Source organism: Plectrocnemia conspersa, unplaced genomic scaffold (genome assembly GCF_051122295.1).
Source record: "Plectrocnemia conspersa isolate PC_06_02 unplaced genomic scaffold, ASM5112229v1 ptg000013l, whole genome shotgun sequence".
NCBI classification, from domain to species: domain Eukaryota; kingdom Metazoa; phylum Arthropoda; class Insecta; order Trichoptera; family Polycentropodidae; genus Plectrocnemia; species Plectrocnemia conspersa.
The window spans coordinates 3674013-3691269 of NW_028277177.1; the positions used below are offsets into that span (position 1 = coordinate 3674013).

The 17257-nt window shown below is 29.5% G+C and overlaps 1 protein-coding gene across 1 annotated transcript in view; it reads left to right on the forward strand.

Moving 5' to 3' along the window:
- The first annotated feature begins 5865 nt into the window (after positions 1 to 5865).
- LOC148227061 (uncharacterized) overlaps positions 5866 to 17257 on the forward strand; it is a 46248-nt gene continuing 34856 nt past the window's right edge. The window contains exons 1-2 of the mRNA XM_088202472.1: positions 5866 to 5921; positions 7050 to 7127. The gene's annotated coding sequence lies outside the window, so the exon portion shown is untranslated. The remainder of the gene's footprint in view (positions 5922 to 7049; positions 7128 to 17257) is intronic.

Below are 17257 nucleotides of genomic sequence, written 5' to 3' on the forward strand. Positions count from 1 at the left end.
AAATATTAGTGGTTTTCGATATGTAGGTCGCATAAGGTCAAAATTAAAATCATATAAATTGCTTTATTTTTAGTTTGAAAAAATATTTTCAAAGAAACTAAATATTTTGAAACTCAATTTTGCACTGCAAGCAATAAAAAATGCTGGTTTTGAGGATTAATTAACGAAATGCTATAATTTTGTTTGGTACTTGTTTATTATCACGGCGCCCGCCACATTCATATTTAACAGTTGCGATACGTCCATTTGCTGTTCAAAGTAACATATGTATGCTAAAATTATTTTATCAATGAGTAACATTATATTATTATTAAAATCATATTTTTTTTTATTCTACTTTGTTTTATTTATAGATTAAAAAATATTTACAAAAAATCTAAATATTGTGAAACTGGATATAAATAACACACATGTAAAAAGGTATTATTCTAAAACTTGCGTTAATTTACTGTGATCAGAATTACCATCAATCAACAAGGAAACAAGACAAGAACGTAAAGGATGGACCACACAAAAGCTCTTGTTACGACCAGAAAAAAACAACACGCAAATGTTCTTACTGTAAATATTCTTCTTAATTGAGAGAATATTTTTTTGTTACGAAACTCGAAGAGACCAGCAGACACCCGCCGCCCGCGGACAACATACGTAATAAAACTCGTACTAGATTTCACCAATGGCTGCAAAGTTACACCCCTAGACTTCTCAAACCTTAAAATAGCAATAAAAATACTGGTTTTGAGGATTAGTTTACGAAATGGAATAATTTTGTACTTGTTTATTATCACGGAGCCTGCCACGCTCAAAATTTAGCAATTGCAAAACATGTTTAATATATGTTAAAATTATTTTATCAGTGGTTTTTAATCTGTGTGTTACATAATATCAAAATTAAAATCATAGTTTAAAGAAACTAAATGTTTTAAAACTCAAATATAAATAAAATAAGAAAATATATGGTTTTAAGCATTAGTTCACGAAGTGTATTGATTTTGTTTAGCACTTGTTTATTATCACGGCGCCACGCTCAAACAGTTGCGAAACGTCTATTTGCTTAATTTAGATTTCAGAACTCACCGCGCAACGCATCATTTTTCGTAAAAACAAAATCTATGCATTTCGTCAACTAATCCTTAATTTTTTTGTTTTATTTAATTAAATTTCCTTGTTATATTTTTTTTTAATTTTTTTAACTGGAAATAAAACAATTTTATGATTGTAATTTTAATCTTATGCAACCCACAGATATTTTACAAAGAAAGTAAATATTTAAAAAAGGTACTTGCTAAGAATATCGGCGCCGCGCTCAGAAACCGATGATTGTGCACTCTCCGCTGCGTTTGGCCCTAATGGCTACGAAAGCGGCCAACAGTTTTTTTGCGACATCGCCGTGCGTGTGTATATTCCCGAAACATCGGTTAAAAATCATAATTAACTGTTTATCAGGGGTTATGTACTGCGTTACCAAGCTGACAAGTTTTGGTCCTAACAGCTACGAAAGCGGCCAACAACGTTTTGCTGCATAATTACGTTTTAAATAAAAATCATAAGGTTTATATTATTCTACTTTGTTTAATTTCATAATTCTTTGTTTAATTTATAAAACATGTTTACAAATAAACTAAATATTTTAAACTAAGTTGGCGTCACGTTCAAAGCAATAGTTATGAACTCTCTGCTGCGTTTGGCCTTAACGGCTACGAAACGGGCCAACATTTCAGTGTGCCAAAAAGTCTTTTGACGTTAAGAGCTAAAAAAATGTCATCTTGGACATTTTTATTCATTTACGGATGCTGGTGGAAGCTTAAAAAATTTGTTTATATACATTATGCCTTGTTTTTTTTTTCTTAAAATTAAAACTGGTCGTGTTTATGACCAACAATTAATTGTACTCTATGTTTAATAATTTATGATATTAAACACTATGTTCACCTAGTGACGTCCAAAAGTTTTTTTTTCTACAGTACACAATCAATAATAGTAAATGAGTTTCATTACCGATAACTAAACCAGTTTGAAGGGCTTAGTACTCTTCAGCCGTCTTAAGTTGTTCATATTGAGGAGTTTACTGCCTCGATGTTGACGTGCTGTTGGAGCTTCGTTTCATATTTAGCAGCAAATGAACAAAATAGTTCGAGGTGACATTTTTTTCAGCTCTCGTTAGCATCTGTAAATGAACAAAAATGTTTGAGACGACCTTTTCTAGTGCATTTTTTTAAATATGCAAAAATAAGTGCGCGGACCGCCAGTTGGACAGCGCTGATTTATATTAATAAACTTAATAGTGATGATATCTCTTCATATTTAAAGTTCCTTGTGTCAATTATGTCACAATTTAGTAGATATTGGTACTCGTGTCGTACACAATGATCGCGTATTATTGACAGAGCTAGTTGTTTGTGCAGAAACACTTGTCATGACAAAAGCGACATATGTATATTAGAAAACACGCCCCGGTATTTTCTAATGGCTTATCGCCTTCAGCTATCGGGGCGAAGACGCTGTCGACTTTTTCGCATTGTTATTTGCTTATTTAAAGATTAGACATGGTGTTATGCAAAAACATATTACATTATGTAACTGTTTTGAATTGATACTACAATATATATTTAAGTGGACAAAATCAAAGGATAAAATTTATAAGAAATTAACTCTAGTGGTTTTTATAAAAATATTATTATTTAAAAAAAAGTATATAAAAGTCTCAATTGCGTTTCCTATTCCTGATGTATATATATTATCAATCCATATAATCAATCCAGCTACATTTTTATTGAACAATCCGCAAAAGCCGATAAGACACAGGTGGAAACTAGTGAGAATATTATTATTTAAATTTACATATCGCTACAAATTATGATTGACGAGATCGTTAATCTCCTAGCGGTGGCGGATAAGCTGGCGGAGGGATGAAGTCAATGGAAGATCATTAGAGTTCTGATTGGTGTGGCAGCGACAATATAGCAGAGGTTGATTCCTCTTTGCTGCGGTGCTCGCGGGTGAATCTGCTCCTTCGAGTGTCTGACGGTGTCTGCCCGCCTTATGTATTCAGGGCTGCAAAGTTTGCTGACCAATCACAGTCATCGTTGCACTCGCTTCTTAGAGCAAAGGAATATGTATACGCCTTTAGAAAATTACATTTGCTTGATGGATATATACGAGGTCAAATTGTGCAACGGGAATGTTGTGGCCCCTCGGTGCTTTTTGTCTTCCGGTGATATATTGTCTCCCGTGACCGTTTCTTTTTTCTAGTAATAACGAGGGTCTTTGTATGATTCCACTATTGTATTGTTTATCCTTATTGGTGAATGATCATTTTTGATCACAGATTTTAGCGAGTTTCAATAATAGGATCCCCACATATTTATTCAGTATATAAACAATTAACAAATTAAAAACTTAAGAAGATTAAAGTGACTGAAGGAACAAATCTGACCTTTTCTAAAAAAATATATTTTTAGAGCTTTATTAGAAAAGCAACACCTAGATTTTGTGCTGATTTTTTGACATATCATGTGAAAGCACATTTTCTTAAAACGGTGACATTGGTTGTATTAAGCCACAGACATGATGTTGCACGTCATGCAACTATCACAACATTCTTGTTCATTTATAAAAAGTCATCGTTAATCCGTGATGATAATATTCATTAAAAACAAGCAATGCATCCGACATGAACATGACCTAAATATTTTTGGCCATATTTTGACCGCGTCATTTGCAAATTGAACCGTAAACCAAATTGTTATGACGCGGCCTTCGAGTCATGACGTTGCTTTAATTAATTCTTTCAAGATCCTTCACTAGCTATTAAAAATAATTTCCCAGATCACTTTCCCCATACGTGAAAACGTCGTGATATAAAATGATTTAAAATCTGTCGAAGTATATTTATGGCGCTTGTTTAGATCATTTTTTACGACATGGCGCTTGTTCTATTATTATTTGTATAGAGAGGCACGAGAAGCAATTTACGCTTCAACCTTGCCCCTTTTATTCGTGATAATGATCAAAATATTGACATAATTAAACGATATGTTATTTTTTAATAACGGCATCACTTTCAGTATTGCAACGATGGCAACACTCACGAAACGTCTAATTATTACATTTATATATTTTTTATTTCGATTGAGATGTTATTAAATGTTTCGCGTTTACATATTGATAATTAATGTATTTATGTTTCATTAGAAAGATATTTATAATTATTTTTTTGTAACGTAACATAGTTACTTGTTACTGTTTCTAAATGAAGGTTTTTTACTACATTGTTTTCTAGTATAAGGCGGTTAAAAATAAATACGTAGCAGTAGTAGATTGAAAATGTTGCGGTCTTACACAGAAGCCAATCATTAATATATTATTTTTATTTGTTATTATAAATTTGATCGTCATTATTTAACAGGTTATCCCAATGCGCCGTGATAATCATTATACAAACAAGTTTTATTTGATATATATAATTTATTAATTATTAACTATATTTTTAATACATACAAGATTTACACGAAATGTTAAATTATACTAATAAATAATAAAAAATATTATAATTTGCTGTACAACTAAAATAGATGAGCAGCATTCTGCATTAATTTATCCAGCTCTTCATAGCTATTGTCGAAAACATTGATATCTGTGGCAAGCTCGTTGAGAAGTTGGAATGTTTGTGCAAGAGTATAGTGTTCAAGCGCTAACATTATGGCCGCAACGGGTAAGAATAAAGGACACGATCGCGACTCTTTAGAGCAGTAGTCGATTTTCGTCTTCATTCAATTTTTAATATATTTATGATTTTTCTGTTTAATAAAATGTTTAATCATATTCAACTTCTTCTTTCATTTTTATAAATTTTACTTATCAGAGCAGGTTATTAGATCACCAAAGCAAAGATAAAGCTGCTGACCGGTTAGAGTAATAGGAAATTTAAAAAAAATGTTGTTCATTTAAATACTTTTGATCTTCCGAAAATGTATGCATATTTTGAAACATCAGTCACGAACACCTTCGGAAAGGTTTCTTATCCGAGTATTTTATTTTATTACTTAAACAAAAATAAGGTGAGTTCGAGTGTTAAAACTTTATAAACATTTTTTTGTCACTCTCAGACCTCTATTAAATCTTCCAAGAGGTATGCATATTAGCCATGAACTCGTCTTTATTTATGCAGCGTTATAAAAAAGGAAGTGGTTGTCAACATTTTAAAAATATTCGTACAAGTTTAATTTTATGTAATAAAAAATGCTTAATAAAATTTCTTGAAAAATGAGAAAGTGAAAAACCCTCGCCAACCGAACCTAAGAGTCAGCTGATATCCAGTCTCGATTTGCGACTACAGCTGATATTCGCCGCTAAGCAGAAGGCGTATTGACTTGCCGTCGATAAAACTTTTTACAAACAACTGATTAAATAAAAAAAAAAAAACATAATATTTAAATAGTAAAATATTATATATATTTAAAAAATACATTTACCGACAATTGTTTTTAGTGACGGGTGGCAATTATACACAGATTAGACCGCTGCAGTATTATTTATTGAATCAATATAATAGTTACATGGTTATTGAATGATATGAATGAGATCAGCGGATGAGGCACCGCCGGCCGTCACGCTCCCGTCTAGTTCCACCAAAGAATAAATTTTGCTCTCGCCGCCGTCATATCAGTGTTGCGAAAATGGCCAAATAAATCGCTCCACCGCAGTTTTATTACCTATATAAACTGTTTTATTTGGTAAAAATTAAGAAAAATATTTCTGGGAATAGAAATCAAAATGGCAGTAAGAATGGATTCGACTTAGCATTTCAGAATTAATGGCTTTCAAAAAGACGCCGCTCGTTACATTATTTTAATGAATAATGGCAACACTTTTATTGTATCATTTCAAACGCTTCGTAAGGTCGTACACTATGAAAAAAGGTATGTATAAATAAGTACTCTCTTTACAATAAGTTTTACGTTACAAAATAGCTCCGAGCTTACAGTCATCTAATAATTACGGTTTTGTAACGCGCTAGCAGCATTTTTTGGTGCTCGTGTGTTTATTATGAATGGCGTTATTAAAATTGATAGAGTAGGTATCATAGCAACGCAGATGCCAACGGCCATTACTGAACGAGCAAATAACAATAATTCGCTCTTTGTTGTGCAATTCTATTAATTTCGCAGACATAAGTGGAAAATATCTGTTTTGCGCATATTCCAAATTTGGAAATTGCGCAATAGAAACGCCCCTGCGATTTTCCTTCGACGGACAATGTTGTTGGTTAGACGACATAGTGAGTCTACATCCTGGTTGAGATTTTATTTTACAGATTCAAAATGTTATTGAAATACGAGATATGCTTACAAATTCTTAATAATTTTAACGTAAACCGGTATTTTTATTTTTTTGAAAAAAATGGTGTAGTACTTTTACCACTCATTTCATTTCCTTTGCTTTGTTGAAAGGCTTAAAATATTAGCATCGCATTGATTTTTTAATACTACGAATTGATCAAATTCAGGGTCGCCAAAAGCGAACCCGGGCCCTGGAAAAACAATGATTCCGGGCCTCATGACAAAAATGCAATTTTATATATTTTTTAACATCGTAGTATAATTTCTTAAATAAATAATAATAGGTATGAGTTAACCCTTTCTATGTTACAAATAAATATAAAAATGCACGAAGGTGTTTATTTATTCTATTGAGTAAACATTTTTATTTTTGCAATTTGTCCTAGAAATATTTTTATACAAATTTACACTTCCATACAATATTCCCCTGGTCGTACTCTTTTTTTATACCTATTTACCCTTAAAATATCTTTATTTCTAGCATTAAATTTATGTGTATTTTTAAATATAATTAAATACTTATTAACATATTTTTTTATAATTTATATGTAAATACTAAAATACTCATCTTTAATATTTCTTGAATATCCCACCATTCTGATATTTTTGTCGTAAACCAAATATATTTGGCCATTTTTTATTTATGAATTATAAAAATCCTCACAATTAAAATGTTATCCATTCTGAAATATTATTTATGCATTTCAGGAATAAATTTGGATCACTATTTGGAGATCTTTCTTTGGATGGAGTTTATTCTACGATACTCTTTACGTCGCTGGACCAGTATGTATTATCTCTCTTATTTTTAAGTAGTACATTATAATTGAATTATTTTCTAATGTACGGTATACCACCTTCTGTATGTCTGGAATTAGAATCGCATCTAATCATATTATATCCTGAATATATAATTCACGTTCTTCACTATCGTTTGTGATTAGTGCTTCTAAGCAGTTCTGAATTACATTAATTTATTCTAGTTTATATTCATAAACATTTAATTAAGTCACAAGACTATGGATTCCTTTTGTTAGGTTCGTTTTGTACTTTGCAATAATTTTTAACCTTTGATAACAACTTCGAGTTCTTGCAAATCATTTTATATATTTTATGCTAGCGGCTCGGACAAATTGTCAACGTTATCTGACGCATTTTTATTTATACAAGGTGATTAACCACAAATGAGAATTATTCGGTAGCTTCACGGTCTTTTTACGCGAATAAATTATAACAACTATCTGTGTTTTAAGTATAATAATGGCATAGAATCTCTTAATTACGCGTCTGAATATTTTTTTTGTTTCAACCAAAATAATTATGTTTATGGTTTAAAGGAAGCTGCATAGTTTGATTACGTTTTTGAAAATCTCAATTTATACATTTGGTTATTCTCACCTCGCGTTTTGTTTGAAAAGTATCTCTTAGTTTATGTTTTCGAAAGTCTGTGGGGATCTCTATTTTTTGGTCTTATATTGCGTTGCATATAAATAGCGATATTGTTCATGGGTTGATTCATAAAGCCCCCTTGTTCATTTTGACGCATTATTTATAAGCTTTTTGTTTTAACCTGACAGGTGTAAACCCAATGTGTCTGTACCATCTGCACTAATGGAATAAATAATAAATACATACAAGTAAATAATAATCATTAGTCTGTAAGTCTGGGAATCAGTGACATTTATAATTTTAATTCTATTTTTTATGGGAAATATAATGTATTAATAAAAATTCGAGTCTGTTGCCAGAGCTTGAACCCAAAACCTTAGAGTTACTAGTCTGAGACGGTACAGACTGCGCTATTCCGATATTTTTATTAGAATGAGAACAAAATTGTTCGGCCATAATAAATATTGCCAACAATGCATTTGTTTATAGAGCGGTTCTCTGTGGCGATTTATATTTCTGGGTGATCTTGCACAATTTGTAAAATACAGTTTTTCCTGAGAGTTGGGTTATATCATATTTGGCCTCAATTGATTAGATATATTTATACAAAATTGGCATAATTTTAGGCCATCAAACTAAAATACAGATATCTTACAAATTATATTTAATTTATTCTCCCAAAATCTCACATATCGTATAGCTTTATTAGTAAATATTCTGAATTATTAATTAACAATTGCTTATTTATAATAAATAATATGCAATTTCTATTATTATTATTAGTAGGCCGTTTAATATTATTTTAATGGTCAATATTAATAAATATTTAACCGTACTATTTATTTTACTAAATACTTTTGATGCTATCTATCTTAATTAAGCAATTAAAAAAATACTTATTCATTTAAAAAGTTTCTAGTAAAAATAGCACATGATTGAAATATTTTTTTAATATTGTTATTTATTTATTGAAATGTATATGTGTGCTTTAATCATAATTTTGTGAAAAGGGTTAAAGAAAATAGAAATATAGCTTTAAACAAATATAATAATAGGTAATCCTGACATTTACATTGATTTAAATGTTATAATATGTACGAAACACGATGCCCAACATTTATTCTTATCTGTTTCTTGAATCTCATGATAATTATTTAGACATTGAAATTAAATACGTCACTTTAGATAGAGTTCTCTAAAATGATGATTTTAATTTTTACGACAAACAGCGATTATTCAGATTTTTAATTATCAAAAATATTAGATTACCAATATATTAGATTTAAAGTTGTCAATGGATTGTCTTATTTTACTAACTTCTTCTCACCATGAGATAACAATTTTTTTATTATTATTATTTATAAATAATAAACAATATATATTGTTAATAGGACTTGATAAAATGTGACTAACAAGCTTAGTAGTTTGCTGAAAATATTTTCAGAAGAAAATACTTTTACTCATTTTTTTTATCGGTATCTAAGTGACTTATTAGTAGTTGTATTTGAGAAAGCAAATATCATCATGTAATTTATTTCATTTACATATTTCGCGGTGTCAAAAAATCACGATTGATGACCGCAAAATATTTTAAATTCATATTTTTTTTTGTTAGTGATCAATAATTTTTCTGTATACTTTCTTTGCTTCAGTGATATTTTTTGCATTTCATAGGCAGATAGGAAATTCAAACTTTCGTTCACTTTACTACTGAAAAATTGATCATACAATTTAATTTTTAGTTTATTTTTAGATATGCCATGTAATTTAGAATACGCAATTAATTTGAACCCTTTGAGGAATAACGCCGTACATGTACGGCGGTCGATCTTTGACTATTTTGAGGTACCCCAGATAGTTATATATTTACATATAATATAAATGTTATATATATTTTTTTAATTTAAATTTTTCTAAATGATTTCAATGGAAAATAATACCAATAAATTAAAGAGTATGAAATAAATTATTGTAACATAGCAAAAATATTTTATATGTATACTAACAAATTAACAAATGTTTACAAAATAGCTCATTTCTCAAAGGGTTAAGCTGTATAACATGCTGATTCATAATTCCCATAAAATGGTGCATAAAGTTAATGTAATATTCAGCTCACATATTCCCAAACGATTTTATGAATATCTTCTTCACCTTCGCTAACAAAAAATTTAATTTTCTACCAAAGGCTTTATATATAGTAGATAACCATCTCATGTCGAACGACGTTTTTATATTCTGAATCCAAAAAATCAAACAATATTAAATTATTAAAAATAATAAAAAATTCAGCTATCTTTACTGATATTACTATGCACTTCTAATATATAAGAGAGCTGATCAAAGTATATTAAACCGAATTTTGGTCAATAAGAGAGCGCAAAAACAATTATCATTTCTCAGAAGGCAAAAATTCACGACAAAAGCAATAAAATCGTGTCAGCGCCGTCGCAGTGAGAACGCTCGGTTACGAGCGTTCTCACTGCGACGGCGCTGACACGATTTTATTGCTTTTGTCGTGAATTTTTGCCTTCTGAGAAATGATAATTGTTTTTGCGCTCTCCTATTGGACAAAATTCGGTTTATATGTTCCTTATTTAATTTGTAATATTATTATAAGAGTCGTAGTTTGAACGATAGATTACCGAGCGTTCACACTGCGACGGTGACGGCACGATTTTATTGCTTTTGACGTGCATGTTTGACTTCTGAGAATAGATAGTTAGTTTTTGCGCTCACCTATTGGGTAAAATTTGGTTTAGATGTGATTTATTCGATTCCCATTCGTAATATTGATATAAAAAGTCTTAATATGAACGTTTTCATTGCGATGGCACGATTTTTTGCTATTGACTTGGAATGGAAATTAACTATATGGCAACGCTGAGCAGAAAAGAAAACACGACTAATTATCAGATAATCATTATGAGTAGATTTTTTTAATAATTTTTTTAATAATATTTTAATAATTCTTATACTTATTTGTAGCATAGAGGTTAACTCGTAATTATTATTATTTATTTAAGAAATTAAATTACGATTTAAAAAATACATAAAATACCATTTTGAGGCCCGGAATCATTGTTTTTCGAGGGCCCGCATCATTAGCTAAAGAAATAGGAATTGTTTTGCTGATATTTGCCTCAAGTTAATTAATAACATATTGTATGGATTTAGGTGCCAATACGTTTTTAACAATTATCTTGGATTTTATCCTTCTATAATTCTTTGAGAATGCTCCTCTTATACAAGCTCCTCAGCTTCTCAACGAGCTTGGCAAGCACAAGTATATTTTCGTCGATAGTTATGAGGAGCTGGAAAAAAATATGTCAGATAGTGTACATCATTTCTTATTAAAAAATTTTTTTTTTATTGTTTATTAAATGGCCATTATAACGCATTGGGGAGACAACAAAAAATATGATTTTACTAAATCAAATACATGGTAAAATTTTTATAAATATTTATATATATATAAATTTTAATGAGATATAATATAACAATTATTTCATAATCGTCACTGCTAGACGTATGACATAATTGTCGATTTTTTACTCCCCAGTCAATGCGATTGCGCAATTCTATTAAATAAGAACACGATTATTAAATTAGCCATTTTATCATTTGAGAGCGGAGAAAAAATCACTCGGGCGAGATATAGAAAGCTGTCAAATTTTCACAACTGGTTCTCCATAGTGCTGTCAACGATCTTAGCAGATTAGACCCCAAAGAAGTATATCAACCGAATGATTAATGCAGGATATAGATTAGTTCACATATTTCAACGTTTTACTGCTCGGACTAAAATTTATCGTGTATATTGTCATTTACATAATGCATATCTTTATTCTTGCGCTTGAACATAATAACAATAAAATAAATGGCTGTGGGGCATTTTTTTATTTTACATAACTTACCATCCATATTGGAAGCCGACTGTTGCATAACGGAAAATGTTGGAAATTTTACACTCAAAACGATTCAGATTGAGAGAGAAGCAGGTGTGTATGGGTTTACCTGAGCAATTTAATCCAACATATGTACTCATATAATTAAGTGCGTAAATTATGCGATCGAATTTGCAATAGTTACACGAACGAAAAAATAATTTAATTATGATAGTTGAAAAGTTTGGTGGCTGGTTATTATTATTTATGTTACGGTATTTATCGCCATGTGGTTTTTGATTGTTATTTTTTAACAATCTGACCAGGTGTATATAATGCAAGTCACAATGAAATTGTTAATATTTTAAATAAGACATTGTATTATTAACTAGTAAGTTTTAAATGTACAACACATCGTGTAAATAAAATTGGAAAAAATAAATTTATATCTACAACTAAAATTAAATATAGTTAACCTGTTCTTGAGAGCTATTTTAATTTTGTTAGTGGTTGCTTTACATTGTTCACAAGGGGTCGGCTAAATTTTTTTAGTAAAGGGCCGGATCAAAAATATTTAAAAAGCAAAACTCAAGTGAGCTTCTCCGAAATCTACAATTTTAGCGTAAATTTTTATAATTTATTTATTCATATTTATTATCAATTTCTTAATCCATCGCAAATTGCTCAAAATACGTGTCTCTAATTAGTAAGTTTTACTTAGGAAAATAACCTAATTGCTTTTTTTAGATAAAATTTTATCAAACTGTGGTTAGAAGTTTGTCATTTCTTATCGTAAAAATTGTATTGTATTTTGAAAATGCATTTTCACATAGATGCTGTTAAATACAGATATAAATTCCCCAGCATATGCTCTTAATTGACTATATTCGTCACCTATTTATATATATTCGTCACCTATAGACACATTTAGAGAAAATGGTATCAAATTTTTGATACCATGGGAAATACATATCACAGTTATTTCACATAGGAAATCATCTGCAGACTTTTCTCTTTTTTAGTTCAAGTGACCACAAATCGGTTTCAATGATAAGAATTTAATCTTGAATATTATTAGTCAATTTGTACTTAATCTTTTAATTGCGTTGATTAAGTTTTTTGTTACTCTTTTCTTATTTAATATGATCATAAAATTTATTTTTACTTTGCTCGATTACTCTTGAAACCTTTTCTATCAGCAATATTATTGTCAAAGACGATCATGGAATTGACCTCGACCTCGCCCTTTAGTTTAAAAAATACAGGAAGGTAATACGAGGACAGAGACTGGAATTCCATATTAATTTTGTTTATGTCTTTGTAGACTTTTCATGTTATCAACTAGAATGCATGTATTGATTTATAATTATTTCCTTCTAATAAATAATAAAAAGAAGAGGGGAACGTACTCAACCTTGTCGTACTCTACGACATATGTTTACATTTGTTTTTAAAATGTCGTCCACCTTCACATCTCTTTTCATATTTTTATAGATATTAATCTGTGGTACTGAATTTATTTAAATGATTTTAATAAATTAAATAAGCAATAATATGAAGTGTATTTCTTAAAAAAAGCTGCGTCTTCCTGTAATGAAACACGTCCTTTATTTATGTTTGCAAAACTCTGTGGCGATTCTATTTTTTTGTTTAAAAATATTTTTTCTTGAGAGCTGATTCATAAAACGTCTTTAAAAGTTTGGCGATTTTTTTTGGAAACTCTCATTTTGTTTTATATTTAAATGAAAATTTGTGGGTCCATCTAGTTGTGTATTTAATATCAATGTTATTTAAACGACACTTTCATACGTAAAAAAATAAAATAAAAGGCCTTCATAACAAGAGGATATAATTGAATAACACAATTTCATAACAAAACAGACCAGCATTAGCACGCATCATAAAACTACCGTTTTGTGCATGAAGGATGCAAAAGACAATGCGTCTGTCCGGCGTAAAATCCACCATACATAACATATTTACTTTGTTAAATTGCACAATTTAATTGAATAAACTAGTACCAGTTATCCTGCGACTATTATGGTGCAGAGTCGCATCCCTTCGGTCTAAAAATCTGAAAGCTCTTAAAGCGTCTATGTTTATATTTAGTCTTGTAGAATCTCCAACATTGACAGTTGTCACTTTTTTTAAATCGCATAAATTCAATGCCCGTATTTCTATATCTCAAGATTTGAGATGTTTATATAATATATTAATCACAGTTCTTATTTGATTATACGTAAGAATAATTGAAAAATAAAAGCATTTAAATACTGTAAATATATTTAAAAAATAATAATAATATGTATGTATTTGTACATATAGTAATTATATGTTACATTGCCGGATGGATAATGACGGGTGGCGATTAGACATAGATTGAGCCGCTGCAGTAGTATTTTATTGAAAAGCTTTTATATAATTGTTCTAAGACGGCGTTTCCGGATGATAAGCCGAACTGGTATCTGTTGTGTTGTATGTTAGATATATAATCCTTGCTCGGCGTACGAGGCCCCGCCGGTCGTAGTCTTCCCGTCGATATCCGTCTAGTTTTGGCCATAGTAAATAAATAATTATGACCCACATTATCATAAGCAGTGAATATATATTGAATACAAATGTACAATATTTTAGTTTATTAATTTAAATGATTCTAATAATTATTTTCATGTAAAAAAATCAATGCATTTGGTTTCACATCTGCAATTATTATCTATAATAAAATTTCTACGTCTTAGTAAATGCATACATTCACTTAATTATTAGTGATACAAAATATATAAATTAAGTATATTTAATCATTTTATTTTTAATATCTGATTTCCTAAATTTTAAACGTTTATTATTTTTTGGCGCGAGTATCAAAATTTCATTATGCAATTTCGTCAATAATTAATAAATTAATGTATGAATAAAGCCGTAGCATAAATTAATCTACTAACGAAAGTATTTTTTTATTAAATTCAGGAAAATATAAAAATCTGTAATTTAAGAGACTTTTATGTCTACGTTACTTAAATATTTTTTTTACCTTCTTATATGTACATATAATTTATTATATTTTCACTCTAATAATAAAAGCACAAAAATATTATAACATAATTTATTGTGTGTTTCTTAAAATTGTATTTATATAAAAAAATTGTATGTATGTAGATAAAATATTTATATACAATTTAATCTTAATTTTATTTAAAAGTAGTTTCAGGGCTTAAAACATTTTTTTTTATTTTTCGGATATTCTTGATTGAGAACTTCTGAAACCAAATCCCTTGAATTGATACAGTTTTAGCAACCACTATTTTTTGGCTTGTCAATTACCTAATTAAACAGTCTATAATTTTAATAAATGGTCAGTAGGTTAAATAGTAAGTTTAATTGATTATTAAAGGGTTCGTTTCTAATATTAAATGTTAGATTAAAAAAAAATCGTTGCTTATATTTTGCAATAAAAAGACTCCATAAAAATTCCAGAATATACAGCCGCTTTCAGTTAAAGTCTGTTAAAAATTCCTTAACTGAAATATATAGATATTGGTTTATTATATTTAATAAATTGTATATGGTATATAATTTTATATCAAATTATTTTGATACATATTTTAAAATTCAATCAAGTCTCACCATCGCCAAGTCATATGTATGTATGTTAAGAAATCCCTCCCTTTACCTATCAGACGTGCCCTAGTTTTGTTTGTTGCGTAACACTACTGATCCGGTCCAGAATCAACTTATTATCCGGACATCAGTGGCGTCACGCGAAACGATTTTTCTTCATTTAAATACGCATAACACAACATGCATACGAATCGAGTCATAAATTAATTTGTCGTCATTATAATTTTATTGTAGGTATTTTGTGTTATATCGAGCGAACGTTTAATTTATAATATAATACATAATGAGACCACTTTCGTTATTGAATTTGCGAGCGTTGTGTCACACATGTGGGTATAGGTAGACACTTGTACCATGCCCAACTATATACGGAAATGAAAACTGTAACATGCTCAGATGACCGCAGACTCCTGCGGTGCACTGGTGAAAGTGCATACTGACCGACTAGCAATTTGCACCATTAATCACCAAATTTATCTTTTGATACTATTGTCATGTTTTTAGGCGTTGTGTATTTTTTGTGAACGTTTTCAATTATCATTATATCATGTTTTCGGTTAGCGAAACTCAAATGGTTAGCATAAACCGTAATGGTATATGAGAAATTAGCATTAAAAAAGTGGATTTAAAGTCATTCTTTTGCAAAACGATTAATGCTGCAAATTTTTAATATTATATATAATATTAAAGTAGTAATATTCTAAAATGTACGAAATTATAATTTAATCACAACATTTTTTTTCAATTTTTCTATCGACGGGGATTAGATTGATAATATATTTAATGGTAATAATATGATTTATCCACAGTATTTTTACTAGTAAATAAATGTATACATGTTACACGGAATATAGTTGCAGTCACTGTGAGGTGTGTGATCCGAGAGGTACAAGTCTTCTTGTGACGCTATTTCTAGGTTTTGCGGTATTCTAATGTCATCAATTCTTTGTAGTGGCGCAGGCTCTCTGTGTGTAAGCTGCCTCTCTAGGTGTCTAGGTTAATAGCTCTGGTTGCTACAGTCCCTGTGTGTGCCTTTTGTGGTGTGTCTTCAACTAAAGTGCCCGTTTTCAGTGTACCTTTGTTTTTTTAAGGGAGAGGTTTTAATAACATAAACTAATGCGAGATATATAGCTTGTCGATGAGTCATCCCTTATCGCGCCATACTTATATATTTTTTTTCAGTTAACAAATTTGTCCAGCGCATTATTAATTGTTTTGTAAAATAGGATATTATGATATTTATTGTTCTATAAAATAAGACAATAACATATCTCATGAATTTATGCATATATTTAAAAAAAGTTTTATTTAAAAAATATATAATTATCAATGCACGCCAGATGATGTTAAAATATATTTTTAGCGAAATGTTGTAGATATTCATGTATCAACTAATACTATTTTTTTTATTAATTTATATTAAAATAATAAATAATTGTTTGTCTTATCAAAAACTATTGTTTTTAAGCTCTTTTTTTTTTTAAATTTAACAAGTTTTTTTTTTGTTACTAAATTTTAATAAATTGTATATTCGATACATTATTCATTTATACTATTAAGTACCAAACCTAAGTTAGTACCTTAATCTACAACATTTTCAATTTCTTAAAATTATCATAGTCCAGATTATTAGGCAAATTATTTATAGAAGAAAAGTTGACAAAAATGTTTTTTTATTTTAAAAAATAATATCAAATAGGAACAAGATTTTTAAGATATATTCCTAATTTAAAATGTAATATTATTTGAAAAGTTGTAGTGTGAATTCCAAATTACCGAGCGTTTCCACTGCGACGGCGCCGATACGATTTTATTGCTTTTGACGTGAATTTTTGACTTCTGAGAAGGGATAATTGTTTTTTGTTCTCTCCAATTGATCAAAATAATTTGATTCCCACTCATTGTAAGTCATAATATTGCTATAAAAGTTTTAATATGAACGCTGGATTCTAGACATGGACATCATTTGGGGAGCAAATTTAGACTGGCATATGCCTAAAACCAACTGTAGCTGTATGCGTG